Raw genomic sequence first — 16,825 nt, forward strand, 5'->3', positions numbered from 1 at the left:
TTAGGCTCCTTGCCCAACGCTCACACAATTGAGGAGAGTAACATAAGGTTCCAGAGCATGCATGGAAGAGCCAATCGCCTGCCTTCAAACCCAAGTTCCACCACTTGCAGTGTAATCTTGGGCTAGTTCCTTAACCTCTCTGGACCTAAAATTCCTCATCTGAAAAATGGAGGTAATGATAGGATCTACCTCAAAGGGTTCTCCAAGGATTAAACAAGGTCATATAATGAAGGTTTCGGTACAGTCAAGGAGCGTTAGCAATTTATTATCAGCAAAATTAGAAGACAAGGGTATGGTGCCCTCCAATGCGAAATGTGAATAGATTTGGCGATTATTTCACACACTCATTCATTCACCCAGTTTACAAGTATATACTGAGGACCTAATACATGCAAGGGACTCTGAAAGATTCGCAGTACTGCAACAAACAAGGACCGTTATCCTTCTTGCCCTCAAGCGCATACAGCCACAACTGAGATTCAATGGTCACCAGTGTGGCTGAACAGTGATTTTTTTTTTTTAACTTAAAAGATACTAGAAAGTGTCCTCATGGGATGGCAACTCGAACTTTTGTTTTCGATTGAAAACAAAAAAATGAGGCACCAGAGCACGACCTCCCCTCCCCACCCCTGGAGCATGCAATCGCGCCCACAGCAAAATACTGCGATCGATATAAGTAGTGGAGAGAAATAGGAGTCAGGCCTTAAGAGCTTCCTCACGGCATTGATCTGCACTGGAGGGGGTGGGGGAAGGGTGGCAAAGAAGCATGATCTGTATCATTCTGTAGTGGCTCAGATGTGATAGGCCATGAGGTCCCGGGGAAAGTGAAAGCGCCACCAATCCCCTACCCCGGTCCTTGCTTGGCCATCTACTAGCTGTGTGACCCTGCTCAGGTGTTTTAACCTGATTTATAATAATAACTTATTGTGATTTATTATAATAAAGATGCAGGTTCTTTATAAAATAAATTATAATACAATCATGATAGCATATATTTAATTGAAATGACAAATTTTTGTATTGTTTATAAGATTTCAATGATGTATACCAATGAAATCCCAGAAAAAAATCACTATTTGAGTCTCAAAGGAAAGAGAAGTGTGAAAGTCAGGAGTGGCTCCAGAATTTCTATCCAGAAAGGAATTAGGAGGGGCAATCTGATTAGGAAGAGTCTTTGGAAGCTACCCATGCACGTGCTTCAAGTAGGAGAGACTTACTTGAAATATTTACACCACTTCAACGGTCCAATTCGAAATGTGAGAAGAGCTGTTGACACAGGGAAGCAAGTCCAGGGAACAGAAAAGGGGAAAACTGTAACATAAAAACCCAAATGATTCTCTGTAAATGATCATTCTCCTTCCCCAGATTTGACTGCACAATAAAACTTCGAAATCTGGGCCTGTTACTCAATGTCTATTCCAAAGCAATCGGGTTACCAAAAGGAAATGGGTCAGGAAGCAGATGTGGCTCAACCGATTGGGCTCCCATCTACTGTATGGGAGGCCCTAGGTTCGCTTCCCAGGGCCTCCTTGTGAAGGCAAGCTGGGCCGCACCCACAGAGAGCTGACTAGCCCGTGCCTGCGGAGAGCTGGCGCAGCAAGATGACACGCAACAAAGGGAGACAAGCAGACACAGAAGAACAAGTAGCAAATGGACACAGAGAGCAGACAGCAAGCAAGCGGCAAGGAGGGAGGATTTTTTTTAAAATCTTCAAAAAAAAAAAAAAAAGGGAAATGGGTCAATAGAAAAACTCCCAAGGAAAGAAAAATGTCTAAAAAGAAGAGGGCTCGATGTGGAAGTAGGGAGTTAAAAACAAACAAACAAACGAAGAATAAAGCTGTTATGGGACAGGATTTGGAATGAAGGGGAAATTTTTGAAAAGATAAGAGAATAAACCAAACAAGTTAATCATTTCTGAGACACTGTCACATAAAAACAGCCTCACTCACCTGACAGGAAGCTCAGAATTAAAGATCGAGAAATGCTGCACAAATCTGAAAACAAAAACAAAGGCAAATCAGATCAATGGAGAGTAGACCTCCTTGACACCCTAATGCTTCAATTCTGCAGTGAGGCCACCAGCGAAGGGCCCATGACCCCTTGCTGTACACAACAAGGCTCAAACATGGGAGGTCTGCAGTTCAAACCCCGGGCCTCCTTGACCCGTGTGGAGCTGGCCCATGTGCAGTGCTGATGCGCGCAAGGAGTGCCGTGCCACGCAGGGGTGTCCCCCACGTAGGGGAGCCCCATGCGCAAGGAGTGTGCCCCATAAGGAGAGCCACCCAGCGCAAAGGAAGTGCAGCCTGCCCAGGAATGGCGCCACACACAAGGAGAGCTGACACAGCAAGATGACGCAACAAAAAGAAACACAGATCCCCGTGCTGCTGACAACAGCAGAAGTGGACAAAGAACACACAGCGAATGGACACAGAGAGCAGACAACTGGGTGTGGGGGTGGGTGTAAATAAATAAAAAATAAATCTTTAAAAAAAAAAAAAAGAAACAAGAAACAAACCCTGCTCTTAAGGATCTTACCATAAACTGGAGGGACAAGTCCAATGCCAGCTCGGATTGACCTTGTTAAAGGCTTTAGTAGCAGAGATTACTACTGCTCAGACTTGGGCTTCGTCAACAGCAGCAGAGGGGCCAGGTCTGGGGTGGGGGTTGGGGGTGGTCCCTTCCAAGACCAGGCTTGGTGAGCTTTCTTTTTATGCTTTCGTGACCTCACTTCACTAGGATATAAACTCCTCACTGTCTAGGATTGGGTCGTTTATGTCTCCTGTGCCCCTCAAAGCCAGAGGCAGAAGAGAATCCTTCCTCCATAGAGAAACTGAAGAAATAATTATGTTGACTGTAAAATTTGGCTCAAGGGTGAAAGGGCGGGTGTGTGGGTGGGGTGGGGACAACTTATAGGTGACTGGAAAGACATTGGCAGTGACATGAGTGAGGAAGAAGGCCAGACGCATGCTGGGGAAAGTAAAGGGTGCCCATCCAAGGCAGAAAATATTGCTAACCACCTTGACCTCGTAGCATTCAAAATATACCATTAGGTACAGCTATTAACTTGAAGCTGTGAGTTCACACAATGGCACACACACACACCCAGCCCCCAATGTGAACTACAGCCATAATGACCTCCAAATTAGGATTTGTGAGAAGAAACAATCTATAGGGCCATTTTGGAACCAGTTGACCTACTCTGGACCTCAGGCAACAGGCTGTTAAGACTCAAGGAGAAATCCAGAAAATGAACTCAAAAGAACTAAGGTGTCTTGGTGAGTATACTGATCACAACAGGTTCTTTAAGAGGAAAATAATAAGAAATAGTTCTGAATAAATGTCCTTAGTAAATTAAAGCCCCAAGCTTAACTTCGTCACACAGTGTTTAAAGATCACAGAAATGAAGGCCAGTCATGCTGTCCTGTCCCAAGATGAACAAATTACAAACACATGTCCCACTGCTCAACATGGAATGAACGCAGGATTAACAACTGAAAAACATTAAAATAATCAAAGAAACAAATCGATTGTGACGTGAGTATGGAAATGATTTCATGTAACATTCATGAAATTGAGGATTTTCTACATAGGAATTTCTGATAATAATTTGATGAAATTTCACAACTGAAGCACACCAAAACCTTACTGATGACCACAATAAAGCACGCTTCATGGTTCCTGGTAATTGAATTTATTAATAAGCAACAGGAGGTTCCGCTGGCTCCTTTGGAACTCTTTCAGGTAGAAAAACAGAGCAAGCAAAAATAAAATCTGCTTTTCCCAGTGGATGAAAAAATTACAAAGCCTAATAATATCCAAGGCAGGGGGAGAGCAAGTGGGGAAATGAATGCTTGGATACATTGCTGGTGGAAACCTAAACTTCAAAGGGTCTAGTTATGTCCTGAAATTTTAAACGAGCACCCCTTTTGATCCAGAAATTCTAGTTCTAGAAATTATCCCTCCAGAAATATTTATACACATGCACAAAAAATATGCACACAAACACAGTCACTGCAGCTTTGGGGGGGGTCTAAGTATCCAACAGTAGAAGTTACATAAATGACGGTACATCCACATTATGGACTATTTTGCAATGGCTTTTGAAAAATGACGCTGATCTCTATATATTGACCTCCGTGTAAGTCAGATGAACAAAAATCAAGTTTCTTAAGAGTATATATACTAGGCCACGTGAAGAAACAAACAAAGCGCCGTGTGTGTATGTTGATTCACACAGCAACAAGGGTGGATGCAGACACGAAAGCCCGGGAGGAAACCACCTAGTCACACATGGGCGTGTGATGGGCACAAGCCAAAGTTGGCCTCTGAAGAACATAAACAGGTATGAATGCATTACTTATACAATTAAATCTACTTCTTCCAGTGAAGAAAGGCAGACCAGAAGGAGAGGCGAGCCATCCAAAGCCTCCAGAGGTCCTACCCCTTGAGCGACCGAAGCGAGGTGGGACCCTTCAGGGGCATGCCCACTGGCCGGCAGCCTGCTCCAGCCCAATTAGGAAGGTCCCATCTAGAGCAGCGGGACTTCTGGTCTCAGGGCCAAGAAACCAGCTTTCCGCCAGGGGCAGCCGGGACTCACTTGGGCAAGCTGTGGAAAAGAATGTCAGCCACTGTGACAATCCTGCCAGTCTGCCCGACAGACACAGCGCCCTAAGCTGAAGTCCGCCCTCAGCCTGCCGAGCCCTCCTTGCCCTTTTCCCCACCGCCCACCCACCAGCCTCTCTCTCCTAGAGCAACGAAAGCACGAGCCCAGACCCCATCGGCAACCAGCACTTCAGTAACAAAACAGAGCGGCTGCCAATGTTTTGGGATCTGACATCACTGAAAGGAAAGGAAAGGACAAGTCACAAAAGGAGCCATATCGTCTTATGTAAGACATGGCACCGAACATAGAAGCTCCTCAGAGAAGAGAGAGCGGACCCACCAATTGCGAGGATTAACTGACACCTCCCTCGTTGCAGATTACCCCAAACCATGACATCATCAGGGAAGCTGGGAAGGCAGCCAACTTCCTCTCGTCCTCTATTCATCAAGCTGGCTACAACCCAGGGTAATACCAGTGTGACACCCCACCCCCTGCAAGAAAAGAAAAAAAGAAAAGGAAAAAGGGCAAGCAGCCTCTCCAAGTAGTTTGGGTGGGAAGGCAATAGCCTCTGGGTGTACTCAGAGTCCTGCTCCCACGCAGAACATCTCAGGGGGGGCTGCGTCTGGGACTCAGAACTCCAGGGCTCAGAGGCTGGGGGCACCGACTCCAGGGATCCTGAGGACAGTGAGCAGCCCGACGGAGAAAGCGGCCCCAGGCAGCTGTCCCCCTGTCCTCCAGGGTAATGTGACCCCAGTCCAAGGGTCAACAGGAAAAATAACCTGTAACCGGCGGCATACTGGAGGGCTCAGCACTTTATTTAGAACCTAATGCTGGGAAGCGGATTTGGCTCAAATGGTAGAGCATCCACCTACCACATGGGAGGTCCAGGGTTCAAACCCTGGGCCTCTTGACCCGTGTGCAGCTGGCTCATGTGCAGCGCTGATGTGCGCAAGGAGTGCCGTGCCACACAGGGGTGTCCCCGCGTCGGGGAGCCCCACACGCAAGGAGTGCGCCCAGTAAGGAGAGCCGCCCAGCGCGAAAAAAGCGCAGCCTGTCCGGCACCGCATACATGGAGAGCTGATGCGGCAAGATGTTGCAATAAAGAGACATGGATTCCCAGTGCTGCTGACAAGAATGCAAGCAGACACAGTAGAACACAGAGCGAATGGACACAGAAAGCAGACAATTGGGGGGGGGGGGAGGGAAGAGAAATAAAAAATAAATCTTTGAAAAAATATATATATATATATATTTAGAACCTAATGATTAATTAGTGCCCCAGATGGAGGAGATGACACCAACACCATGGAAGAAAGGACCAGAGGACAAACAGACTTTGATAAATTGGGAATGGCAAAGAGAAGTTTCTCCAATTCGGTAGGAAAAACAAATTGCACAAACGGAGATGATGGTTAAGGCTAGGCTTGTGGGTGTATACAGAAGGGCTGGGCATCTGAAGAGCAAACAAAGGTGGTTCGAGAACCCTGTGATGGCCCTGTTCCTGATGGCACCCTGCCTCACAGGACCCTTGTCTGTGTAGACCAGTTTGTTCAGTTCTGGATGCACCCATTCAAGAGGACTGAACTCAGGAGACAGCTCTGGAAAACTCAAGAAATATACCGAATGCCTACTGTGCACCCCCAAACAGGGCCACTCTGTGTTTGTGCAGGGTGCCCCCTCACAAGGGCACCTGCCTAAGGGAATGGGGAGGCTGAATCCAGAATGCAGGGCTTGTCAGAGGTGCCGTATGAGCCAGCCGTGAGTCCATCAGAGGGAAAATCGGGCAGCCAAGGAAGGGCAAATAACCTGGTGTGGGGAAATGGATCTGGGCAAGCTTCCTCAAGGAGGTAGCAGTCAGGCTACACCCTGAAGAATGCATAACTCCCTTTATGTGAAGAAATGAGAAGAAGTGTTTCAATGAGAGGAAATAGCCTGAACCCAAAGAGAGCCAAGGGTTAGCATGGAGTGGGCAGGATTTACAGTCACTTGGACCAAAGCACAGAATGGCAAGAGGGAAGGCAGGAGAGATGGAGTAAAAAACCCATGGAAGGTATTAAAAACACCATCTGTGCAAAGGCTGGGGAAAACTCAAAATGTATGCCCAGATGGAGGTTTAAATGGATTAGGAATAATATTCATTATATTATTCATTATATGTACCCAGCACTCGCAGAAAGAAAATGGTGGCTAGGTTTTCTCTATCTTGACCATGAGAAGAATATGATTTTTTTTTTTTTTAAAAGGTGGTTTAAACCATAGCCCAAGGGACTTAAACAGGAAGAAGAATGCCCTGGTATCAATGATAATTAAATTGTAGAAGTGATTAAAAGAGCTTTTGGAATTGCTTTTGGAGACATCTAAAAAGATGATCTCTTAGCCACTGGGGCAAGGCTGCATGCAAAAGGTGGGACCACCCGGGCAGGAGAAGTGGTTGGTGGATCTTCTGCAACTGTTGGTACCAGGCTATTTTTCTGCATCATCAAAAGCTTTCTTTTCTCTCCTCCTCTCTCTCTAGTCATCTCTTCCTCTTCTTCTACCCTCCTTCATCCTACAAGTGCCCTTGTTTCCTTCTCTTCTCTTCCCTTTCCTTTCCTTGCTTCAGGCTTTCCAAGTCTATTCCAAAGATGAGAAGATTGGAGGTTACCGCTGTCCAGAGAAGCAGAAAGGGATATCAAAGGTCCCACAGCAAAGACCCACTTTCCAATGACTCACTGACCACTGGTCCCAATGCTCCAGTTTAGGCAACCATGAGCCCTCTAACTTACATGGTGGAACCAAAGGTGTTTCAAAGCAGGTTATATTAGTCAGCCAAAGGGATGCTGATGCAAAGTACCAGAAATCTGTTGGCCTTCATAAAGGATATTTATTTGGGGTAAAAGCTTAGTTACCAGACTGTAAAGCATAAGTTACTTCCCTCACCAAAGTCTGTTGCTACATGTTGGAGCAAGATGGCTGCCAATGTCTGCAAAGACCCAGCCTTCCTCTTCCTCTTAATGCTCCATGGTCCCAGCTTCTTCCAATATCAGCTATAGCCTGGGATAAGTCTTGTCTCTCTCCTGGAGCTCATTTCTCTCTGGGTTCAGCTGCTCTGGTCCTTCCACAAGGTCAGCAATAAACTATCAGGCTCTCTCTCTTCCCAGGGCCTCTGCCATGTCTATAAAGCTATCTCTACTCCTCTGTGTTCTTCTCCTGGGTATTTACTTCCCAGGGCTCCAGCATTAAAACTCCAACTAATTCCTCGGCCTTGTCCTTTTCTCCAAGGGGGCGAGGACTCAACGTCCTACTGACATGGCCCAATCAAAGCCTTAATCAAGTAAAATAATCAAGTAAAAGTGAAACTTCTCTGAATTTAATACAATCTAATATGCCCAGAGAAACAGACCAGTTTACAAACACAATCCAATATCTTATTTTTGGAATTCATAAACAACATCAAACTGCTACGCAGGTCATGACTTTCCTGACGGAGTGAACAATTCCCATCTCACAGGCAAATACATATACAAGGAATTCTTTCTTTCTTAAAAATATTCATTTACTAGTTCACAAAAAGAACACATATAGACTTGATTTCTTAAATGAAGTCCTATACTAAGCTTTATTCATACCAAGTTAGAGGTGAACTCTCTCTTCTTCTATTTAAATGAGAACATTTCGCCAGGAAAATTGAAGGTAGATAACTACTGCAATCCTAAGTCAATCCCAACTGCCATGCCTGACTTTTTCTAATTCTTAACTTCTCTTTCCACTGGGTAACAGTCACTGTTGGGCATTTCTCTCTATTTAAACTGTGTTTTGATACTGCATTTTCAATAATGAAAGAAAATAGAACTAAACGATACATAAATGAGAACACACAAACAATTGTACAAGGAGGATGGGTCCCACCAAATAACTAAGAAAACCACATGTGTAAATTCATCCTTTGTTTAGCAAGTTTTTCTTGTATATTTGACACTTGGACTAAGAAATTAAGACTAGTACATTAAAATTTTTATGTTTCCAAATATATTTGCCACTTGAGATATACTAAATCCTTAACTGTTCCTTATTTAATTCCAGGGAGTACAAGACAAGGAGACTCCTGCCTATAAAGATTTTATTGTTCCCACTGGAAATGAGTAAGAAGTTAAATTACTATCCAGTCCTTCTTGACAGATAAACTGTGGAAGATAGAGACTTGGCAATTTATTAATATGATGTTTTAATTCAATGTGAATGCCTTAAACACAACCCCCAGAATACTGTGTCTCTGCTGACTTTGCCAGCAAAAGAAATGTCTAGCTCTTCCTTCTGTGGTAGATTTCAACACTGGCCATAAATTCTCCCCATCCCGGTATGCCTGCCCACCTGCAATGTGACTCTGCAGCATCTCCTATCAAAAGGTAGAGTCTATTTCTCTGCCCCCTGGAATCTGGGCTGCCCTTGTGACTTGCTTTGACCAAAGGCACGTTAGCAAACATGAAGCAAGCAGAAGCTTGAAGAGTACTTGATCATGGACGTTTGCTCTCTCTCTTGCTCCCCTCAGAACCGCAAGCCACTGCGGAGGCATGTGAACAAGCCTGAGCTAGCCTGCCAGATGATGAAAGACCTATGCTCAGTCACCCCCACTGCTCCAGCCAACAGCCAGCCAGCCCCCAGGAGTGGAAGCATCGAGGCTGTCTAGTAGCTGGCTGCAGGGAAATGAGTGAGACCAACTGAGATCAGCAGAAGAACCGTCCAGCTCAACCCAGCCAAGACTGCTGGCTTCAGAATTGTGAGCTAAGTGAACGGTTGTTGTCACCAAGTTTCGGAATGTTTTATTACCTAACGTAAGCTAACTTGCATATCTTCTCACCTCCTTACCTTCCTCTCTCATTCCTTCTCTTCCTCTCTACCGAGTCTTCCCTCAATTATTTTCCCCTACTCTTCTTGTTTTTTTCTTTTCCTTCTTCAAGGACCCATTTAAGCATAGAAGATGCTGGCTTGAGCTATTTCTGACTCAATGTCTACCCTGTTTCCTTCTAAACATTCCCTCTGAAACCCATGTAAGCAGACTCTGCAGACCTTTTAGGGTCAATGGGTCCGATTCATAGAATGATTAATCAAGAGGTTTCTGGGGGGAAGCAGATTTGGCTCAATGGATAGAGCATCTGCCTACTACACGGGAGGCCCAAGGTTCAAACCCAGGGCCTCCTGACCCGTCTGATAAGCTGACCCACGCACAGTGCTGATGCGCGCAAGGAGTGCCATGCCATACAGCGGAGTCCACCACATAGGGGAGCCCCACCCACAAGGAGTGAGCCCCGTAAGAAGAGCCACCCTACGCAACAAAAAGTGCAGCCTGCCCAGGAGTGGCGCTGCACACACACAGAGCTGACGCAACAAAAAGAGACACAGATTCCTGGTGCCGCTGACAAGAAAGCAAGAGGACACAGAAGAACGCACAACAAATGGACACAAAGAGCAGACAACTGGGGGGAGGGGTGGGAAGAGGAGAGAAATAAAATAAAAAATAAATCTTAAAAAAAAAAAAAAGAAGAGGTTTCTGGGGACCAGCAGATCACCCCTCTCCCCCCAGTGGACTCCTGGCAGAGTTTTCCAGCCCGTCTCTGGGTATTTGCCGGTGGTAGCCTCCCCAGGAACACTGTTACTGTGACCTGTGGAGTGGACTAATGAGATGTGTCCTGGCCCTCCCCTTTCCCTGTCACTCCTTGCCACCAGAGGGCTAGAGTAATAATTTTTTTAAAAACCAGGCCTTCAAACCAGAGACCCCAGGGTTAAGGAGTAGAGCCTTCCCTCACAGGGCTCCTGGGCTAAGGGAACAGAAAATATATTTAGAACTACAGCAAACAACGCACTGTGAGTGGTAAAATGCTTAGATTTCTACTTGTTTCCTGCATGAATAAAAGAAAATCAATACGCTCATCTTGCTAGAGGCATCAAACTGCTTGGTCCAAGTCAAGAGGCCAGAAGAAGGTTGTTTCTTAAAATGTTTTTCTTTCCTCTTCCACATTTATAGTCTTTCCTTTATTTCCACTCTAACTTATTTTCTCCTCCGAAGGATGTTTTTTCAGACTTTTGAAAAGCTTACTTTTCCCTGGTGTCCTGGAACCTGACATTTGTTTGTGGTTACAGCATTAATGTTTAGAAAGGTCAAATTGGATGTCAGGGTTGAATAAACATTCATTTTCTTTTGATGATGTCCTAAATGGGGCCCTTTTTTCCCTTAGGATTCCCTGGGGGAAGTTCTCTTCTTTTCTAGGTGCATGTGTGAATGTATTTCAAAATTGACCACCAAAATGCCAGGCAGACAGATTTTAATGGCTTCAGGCAAGCATAGGTCAGGAGCATGCATGCCTTCAGGAACACACTTCCAAGATTTGTCTTGAGTTCCCGATGTGTTCTACCAGAAGAGCAGTGGAAGACTGCATTGCTTCAAGCATCTTCCAATATCTCAAGGACCCTAAACTGATGATAGAACCTCCCACTAGAGCAGGGCTTCTTAACCTTTTTTGTTCCACGGACCCCTTTACCAGTCAGGTGAAAACCACAGACCCTTTACTAAGTCCACACTATACTGTGTATTTAATAAATCTATCACAGCCACACCAACCCATCCCCTCAAGAATAATATTGTTTTGCATATTACAAAACACAGGCACACAGTCCCTGGTTAAGAAACCCTGAACTAGAGAGAATTACTTTTCCTTCTCAGTTGTTAACAGTAATCATCTGGGAAGCGGATTTGGCCCAACTGGTAGAGCATCCGCCTACCACATGGGAGGACCAAGGTTCAAACCCAGGGCCTCCTGACCCGTGTGGAGCTGGCCCATGTGCAGTGCTGAATCGCGCAAGGAGTGCCCTGCCACGCAGGGGTGCCCCCGCATAGGGGAGCCCCATGCGCAAGGAGTGCGCCCCTCAAGGAGAGCCGCCCAGTGTGAAAGAAAGTGCAGCCTGCCCAGGAGTGGCACCACACACACGGAGAGTTGACACAGCAAGATGACACAACAAAAAGGGACACAGATTCCCGGCGCCACTGACAAGAATGCAAGCAGACACAGAAGAGAACACACAGTGAATGGACGCAGGCAGCAGACAACGGGGTGGGAGGGAGGGGAGAGAAACAAATAAAAAATAAATCTTAAAAAAAAAAATAGTAATCATCCCTTCCATTTGTGCAGTGATTTACAGTAGACAAAATACTTCTGCATCCGTTATCCCTCAAATGTTTACAGAGTACCCGCAAGGCAAATTCTTAGCCCTGTGCTAAGCACTTGGGATACACTGGAGAGCAGAGCTTATTGTCCCATAGGGGAGAAAAAATGTGGCACAAAAATCGACACCAAGAACTGTAAAAGTGCAACTGTGATAGAAGTGCCACCAAATAAAGCCTGTGGCAGCGCTGGGCGAAGATGGTGGGATTTGACCTAGGGGGTCAGAGAAGGTGTCCCTGCGGGAGTGAGGCAGAAATCGAAGGATGAGTGGGAGAAGTTAACCCAGCACAGAGGCAGGGAAAGACCAGATCAAGTTGGGGACAGTCTGTGCAAGGCTGCTGTGGCAGTGTGACCTGTATAAGAAGCTGTCAAAAGGCCAGAGTGGGTGGGACCCAGGGGGAGGCAGGGCAAGGCCAAAGAGAGGAGGCTGGAGGCACAGGCAAGGCCCAGACCATGCAGCGGCTCCGAGGCCAAGTAAGGAGAGCAATGGAAAGTCAGAGAAGCATTTTAAACAGAGGGTGACCTCCTCAGCTTCACGTTTTGACAAGCTTGCTCCAGCTGTTGCATGGACAACGGAAAGGAAAGGGACAGAGTGGAAGTGGGGGTCCAGTTTGGGGTCCATTCTCAAACACTGTTCTGGAGGTGGGAGCAAGTCAGTAAAACAAGAATCCAAAATATGAGGTAGAATCATGGAAAAGGAGACTACTGATTTGTTTATGTGATAGGCACATGCCCATAAGCATGCATGAGAATCTACTGGAACATAAAGAGAAAGAGAGTTCCGAAAAGCGGGAGGATCCAAAATGTATGGGTAGGTTTGTCTTCTATGCCAGGGGTCGGCAAACTTTTTCTGAAAAGGGTCAGATAATAAATAGTTTTGGCTTTGTGGGCTGTACAATCTCTGCCACAACTACTCAACTCTGCAGCCGTAGCATGAAAGCATCCAAAGCCAACAGGCAAAAATGAATGGGCATGGCTGTGTCAGTAACACTTCATTTACAAAAACAGGTGGGGGCTGAATCCGGCCCATGGGCAGTCGTTTGCCAACCCTTGCTCTATACCAATGTGGAGGTGATTATAGTATTTGAGGCGGCAGAGAATGATAGCTTGCATGGGGACGGTGGCGGTGGTGGCAAAGAGATACGGACATATTTAACAAGCACGCAGGAGGATCCTTAAGAGGTACACAGGAGGGAGAATGGAAAGGGCTTGGGCCTGGATCCAATATTCAAGGTGAGAGAAAGGCAACTGAGGCAGTTGAGGCTCAGAGCTAATCAGCAGTCAGGTCATCTGTCTTCTCACCACCTTGCCCAGTGTGCCTTCCCACTACAGCCACTGCCCCTCTGGCAGCCCACTCCATAGCTCCCCATCACAGCCCCCACAGCATCCCAGCATTCCACGGTTGCTAGGTTACAAGTGTATGGGATGTTCCCTCAAAATGCTTTTGTCCCGCCTATTCACATATCATTTCTACCGGGTTAACATCAATTCCCAGCCTTTACCCATCACGCCAGTCCACGTGAGACATAAGAAAATAAGAAAGGTATCGACGGGAAGTGGTTGTGGCTCAACTGACAGAGCATCCACCTACCATATGGAGGGTGCAGGGTTCAATACCCAGGGCCTCCTGACCCGTGTGATGAGCTGGCACCTGTGCTGTGCTGCCGTGCGCAAGGAGTGCCGGGCCACGCAGGGGGGTCCGCCGCATAGGGGTGCCCCATGCACAAGGAGTGCACCCCTCGAGGAGAGCCGCCCCATGCAAAAAAAGCTCAGCCCGCCCAGGAGTGGCGCTGCACACACAGAGAGAAGACGCAGCAAGTTGACACCACAAAAAAAGCAACGGTTTCCCAGTGCTGCATGACAAGAATGCAAGCGGACACAGAAGAACACACAGCAAATGGACACAGAGAGCAGACAATGGGAGGGAAGGGGGGAGAAAGAAATAAAATAAATCTTAAAAAAAAAAAAAGGTATCAACCGTGAAAAGCAGCACAGTAGAACAATAGATAGCCAATGCCTAATCTGAGAGGGCAGAGAATGAAGAAATCAGAATGGGTGTGACTAACCTGAGAAGAGTTTTAGAAAGATGAGCTTGGAGTCAGGGGTCAGGAGAGGATGAGGAAGGTCAAAGGCAGAAGGAGGATACCAAGTCCAAGAGGGCAGGTGTGAGGACACATACTTCCTACACCAGAGGCTAGCCTGGGAAGAGCTATAATTTGAGGGGGCACAGGCCCTACTTTTTTGGTCTTGTCTTCCAACCTTGCCCCCCCTCTCCTCTACGCCTCATCCCCACGTCTCAAAATTTTGTCCATTCTGTCCATAGGGGCTACACAAACCCACCTAGAACCAGGACTGAGCCCAAGAGGTCTCTGGGTAGGTGGAAGAGGAAATCTTTAGTAATACATAAGAGACCCTTCTTGTTCCATGAAGACAAAGAGGCAACTAACAACCAGGGCCACACATGACACATACATGAGGAAATCATAAATTAGAGAAAGAACTAAAGATCAGGGAGGGGAACTAAAAAAACGGATAACTAGGTCACAAAACCTGTTCACATTTGTATGCTCAGACCATACACCTGGCTCCTTGCTGCCCAAATGGAAAAGGAAGCCATGTTTAGCTCTGAAATCTTATTAATGGTGAAGAGGTGAAAACATAACAATCTTTAGAGAAAGCAAAGCTTTTCCCTGAACCTGCTCAGGCCTTGCCCATACTCCTCTCTGCCCACTCTCTCTTGAGCTGATTTCAATCAGGCTTTTGCGCTGCTCTTAGCAGGGCTGCCCATGACTTCCGCTCTGCCAAACCCAGCAGTCACTTGTCCTCTCAGTGAGGCTTCAGTAAGTTGTGGCTTCCAATTAAGACCATTCTAAGTGAGGGCCAGTCCACCCTCGCTCAGGGAAAGGATACAGGGGTATGTTCTGGGAAGGCCAGAAACACCTCTGGTCAACTCCTCCACCTTTCTACTCCAAGAAAGTGCTCTTTAATTTTTGACTGGGAGCTAAAGACCACCTTGCAAGGCTTGTTTTGTTTGTTTTGGGTAAGACATTGCTCCCAATAGATTTTTTTTCTTTTTAACGCAAATTTCAATCACTATCTTCACTAACGGATGAGTGTTACTTAATTTTTCAGGTCAGCTTTGATGGTGAGTAAGGACCCCCCCAGGCAAAGACACTGGGGAGAGCCCAATGGCATTGCCCAGGACAGGAGCCCTGAGGTGGGAAGGCCTGCTACTGAGCAAGGAGAGGGGAAAAGAGGAGGGGTGGGGAACAGGTGGTCAAGGAGGAGAGTTGCCTAGATTCTAGGTGTGCTCCACTGCTCCTCAGAAACCGGAAGTCACCGCCATTCCAAACAGCTCTCCTTCCATCCAGGAAAATCTCCCAGGTGCTGGCTGGCTGACCCCTCTCTCCCTGTTTTCTTTCATTTTTCTGCCCTCATCAGGAGGTTCTCTCTAAAATGCATCAAAACTAGCTGCTCCTCTCCCGGCATGGCCTCTGAATGCCTCTCCTTGGCCCCACCGGAAGTGGGAGTTACTTTTGACGTCCGGATGGCATGAGGCAGGGTGGGGAAAGCCATAGCGGGAGGGCCTCTGCTGGTGGAAAGTCCTCTATCACTGGGAAACTTGGCTGCAGCCCCAAGGCCTGGCCTCACACTAGAACAGGGCCATCCTCTTTTTTTTTCCCCTTCTTCTTTTTTTAGTACAATCCTTTTAAAACCGCCCCGCGCTGCGTTTTTTCAGCGTTGTTTTTTCCAGGAGGCCTGGCAAACAACTTGACAGGGTCAATGGTTTTCACTGACAGCCTGAATGGAGTCCTCTGAAGACGGCAAAACTGGACCCACAACCAGCCCGGAAAAATCCTACCTCCCCCAACAGTCTGCACACTGCCTTTCCCAAGTGCCCTTTCGGCACGGATGCAGCACGGGTGGCTTCACGGCATTTGGTGTGTTTTTTTGATGCTTTTTCCTAAATGGAGGTGTCCCAAGTGGTGTGGGAGTATTCTTCTTTCCTTGCAGGAAGAGATGAACTCCCGGGACGTTTTGAGGAAATGGGTGCCGACTATGTGAGTTGAGTTACACTCCAAGCTAAGTACTTGCTCCCACCAGACCCCAAGGCCTCCATGGACCCTGAGGTACACTGAGCCTGCAGGTTACAGGGCCTGGAAGTCACTGCAATATACTACACAACGAACAGCTTGCAGGTTACAGGGCCTGGAAGTCACTGCAATATACTACACAACGAACAGCTTAAGCTTGAACTCTGCAGGCGGTCAGAAAGTTTTCTACCAGAAAGGCCGCTCTCCAGAGGCTGCTCCTGTGAGTCCTTCTGCCACCCCTATCTTGATCAACAATCCAAACTTCGCTCATCAGGACACAGAATGTCCAAAAAATTTTACTGGTAAAACTCGTGACTCATCAGTTTTGAATGAATGCTTGAAAAGTGATCTCATTGGGCATGAAGGAAAAAGTGATCTCATCGTTTCATTTTATTTTTTTAAGATTGATTTTACTTATTGATTTCTCCCCATCCCCTCGTCATCTGCACTTGCTATGCGCTGTGTCTTTAGAAAGCACCAGGAACTGAACCCAAGACGTCTGATGTGGGAGGGAGGCGCCTACTCCTTTGAGCCACCTCCATTCCCTGCTTTGTTGTGTCTCTCATTATGGTTTTTTTCTTGTGTCCCTTGTTGCGTCAGCTTGCTTCACCCGCCTGTCGCATCAGCTTGCTGTCTTGTTTTTTCCTTTAGGAGGCACCAGGGAACTCTGTTCCCTGCTTTGCTGTGTCTCTCATTATGTTTTTCTTCTTGTGTCTCTTGCTGCGTCATCTTGTTGCCTCAGCTCACCATGCCTGCCCATCACACCAGCTCACTGTCTTCTGTAGGAGGCACTGGAAACTGAACCACAGACCTCCCAAGTGGTAGGAGGGAGCCCAGTTGCCTGAGCTACATCCACTTCCCTCATTGGTTTTCAAGATGTGTGAACTGGTTAAAATAGCTCAGAAACATGTCTTCACCTTTCTGAAGAGAGT

General features: G+C 46.7%; 1 protein-coding gene across 10 annotated transcripts in view; it reads right to left on the reverse strand.

Annotated features, from left to right (window-relative positions):
- Positions 1-16,825, reverse strand: part of ADGRG2 (adhesion G protein-coupled receptor G2) — a 132,224-nt gene that overhangs the window by 92,055 nt on the left and 23,344 nt on the right. For 4 of the 10 annotated variants that reach the window (XM_058292309.2, XM_058292311.2, XM_058292310.2 and 1 more), the window contains exon 2: positions 1,950-1,994. The exons of 4 other annotated variants lie outside the window; for them this stretch is intronic. The gene's annotated coding sequence lies outside the window, so the exon portion shown is untranslated. Of the gene's footprint in view, positions 1-1,217; positions 1,312-1,949; positions 1,995-16,825 lie in introns of all 10 variants that reach the window. 2 more of the 10 variants (XM_058292308.2, XM_058292305.2) reach the window with 1 other exon arrangement.

This window comes from Dasypus novemcinctus, chromosome X (assembly GCF_030445035.2).
Source record: "Dasypus novemcinctus isolate mDasNov1 chromosome X, mDasNov1.1.hap2, whole genome shotgun sequence".
Classification (NCBI taxonomy): domain Eukaryota; kingdom Metazoa; phylum Chordata; class Mammalia; order Cingulata; family Dasypodidae; genus Dasypus; species Dasypus novemcinctus.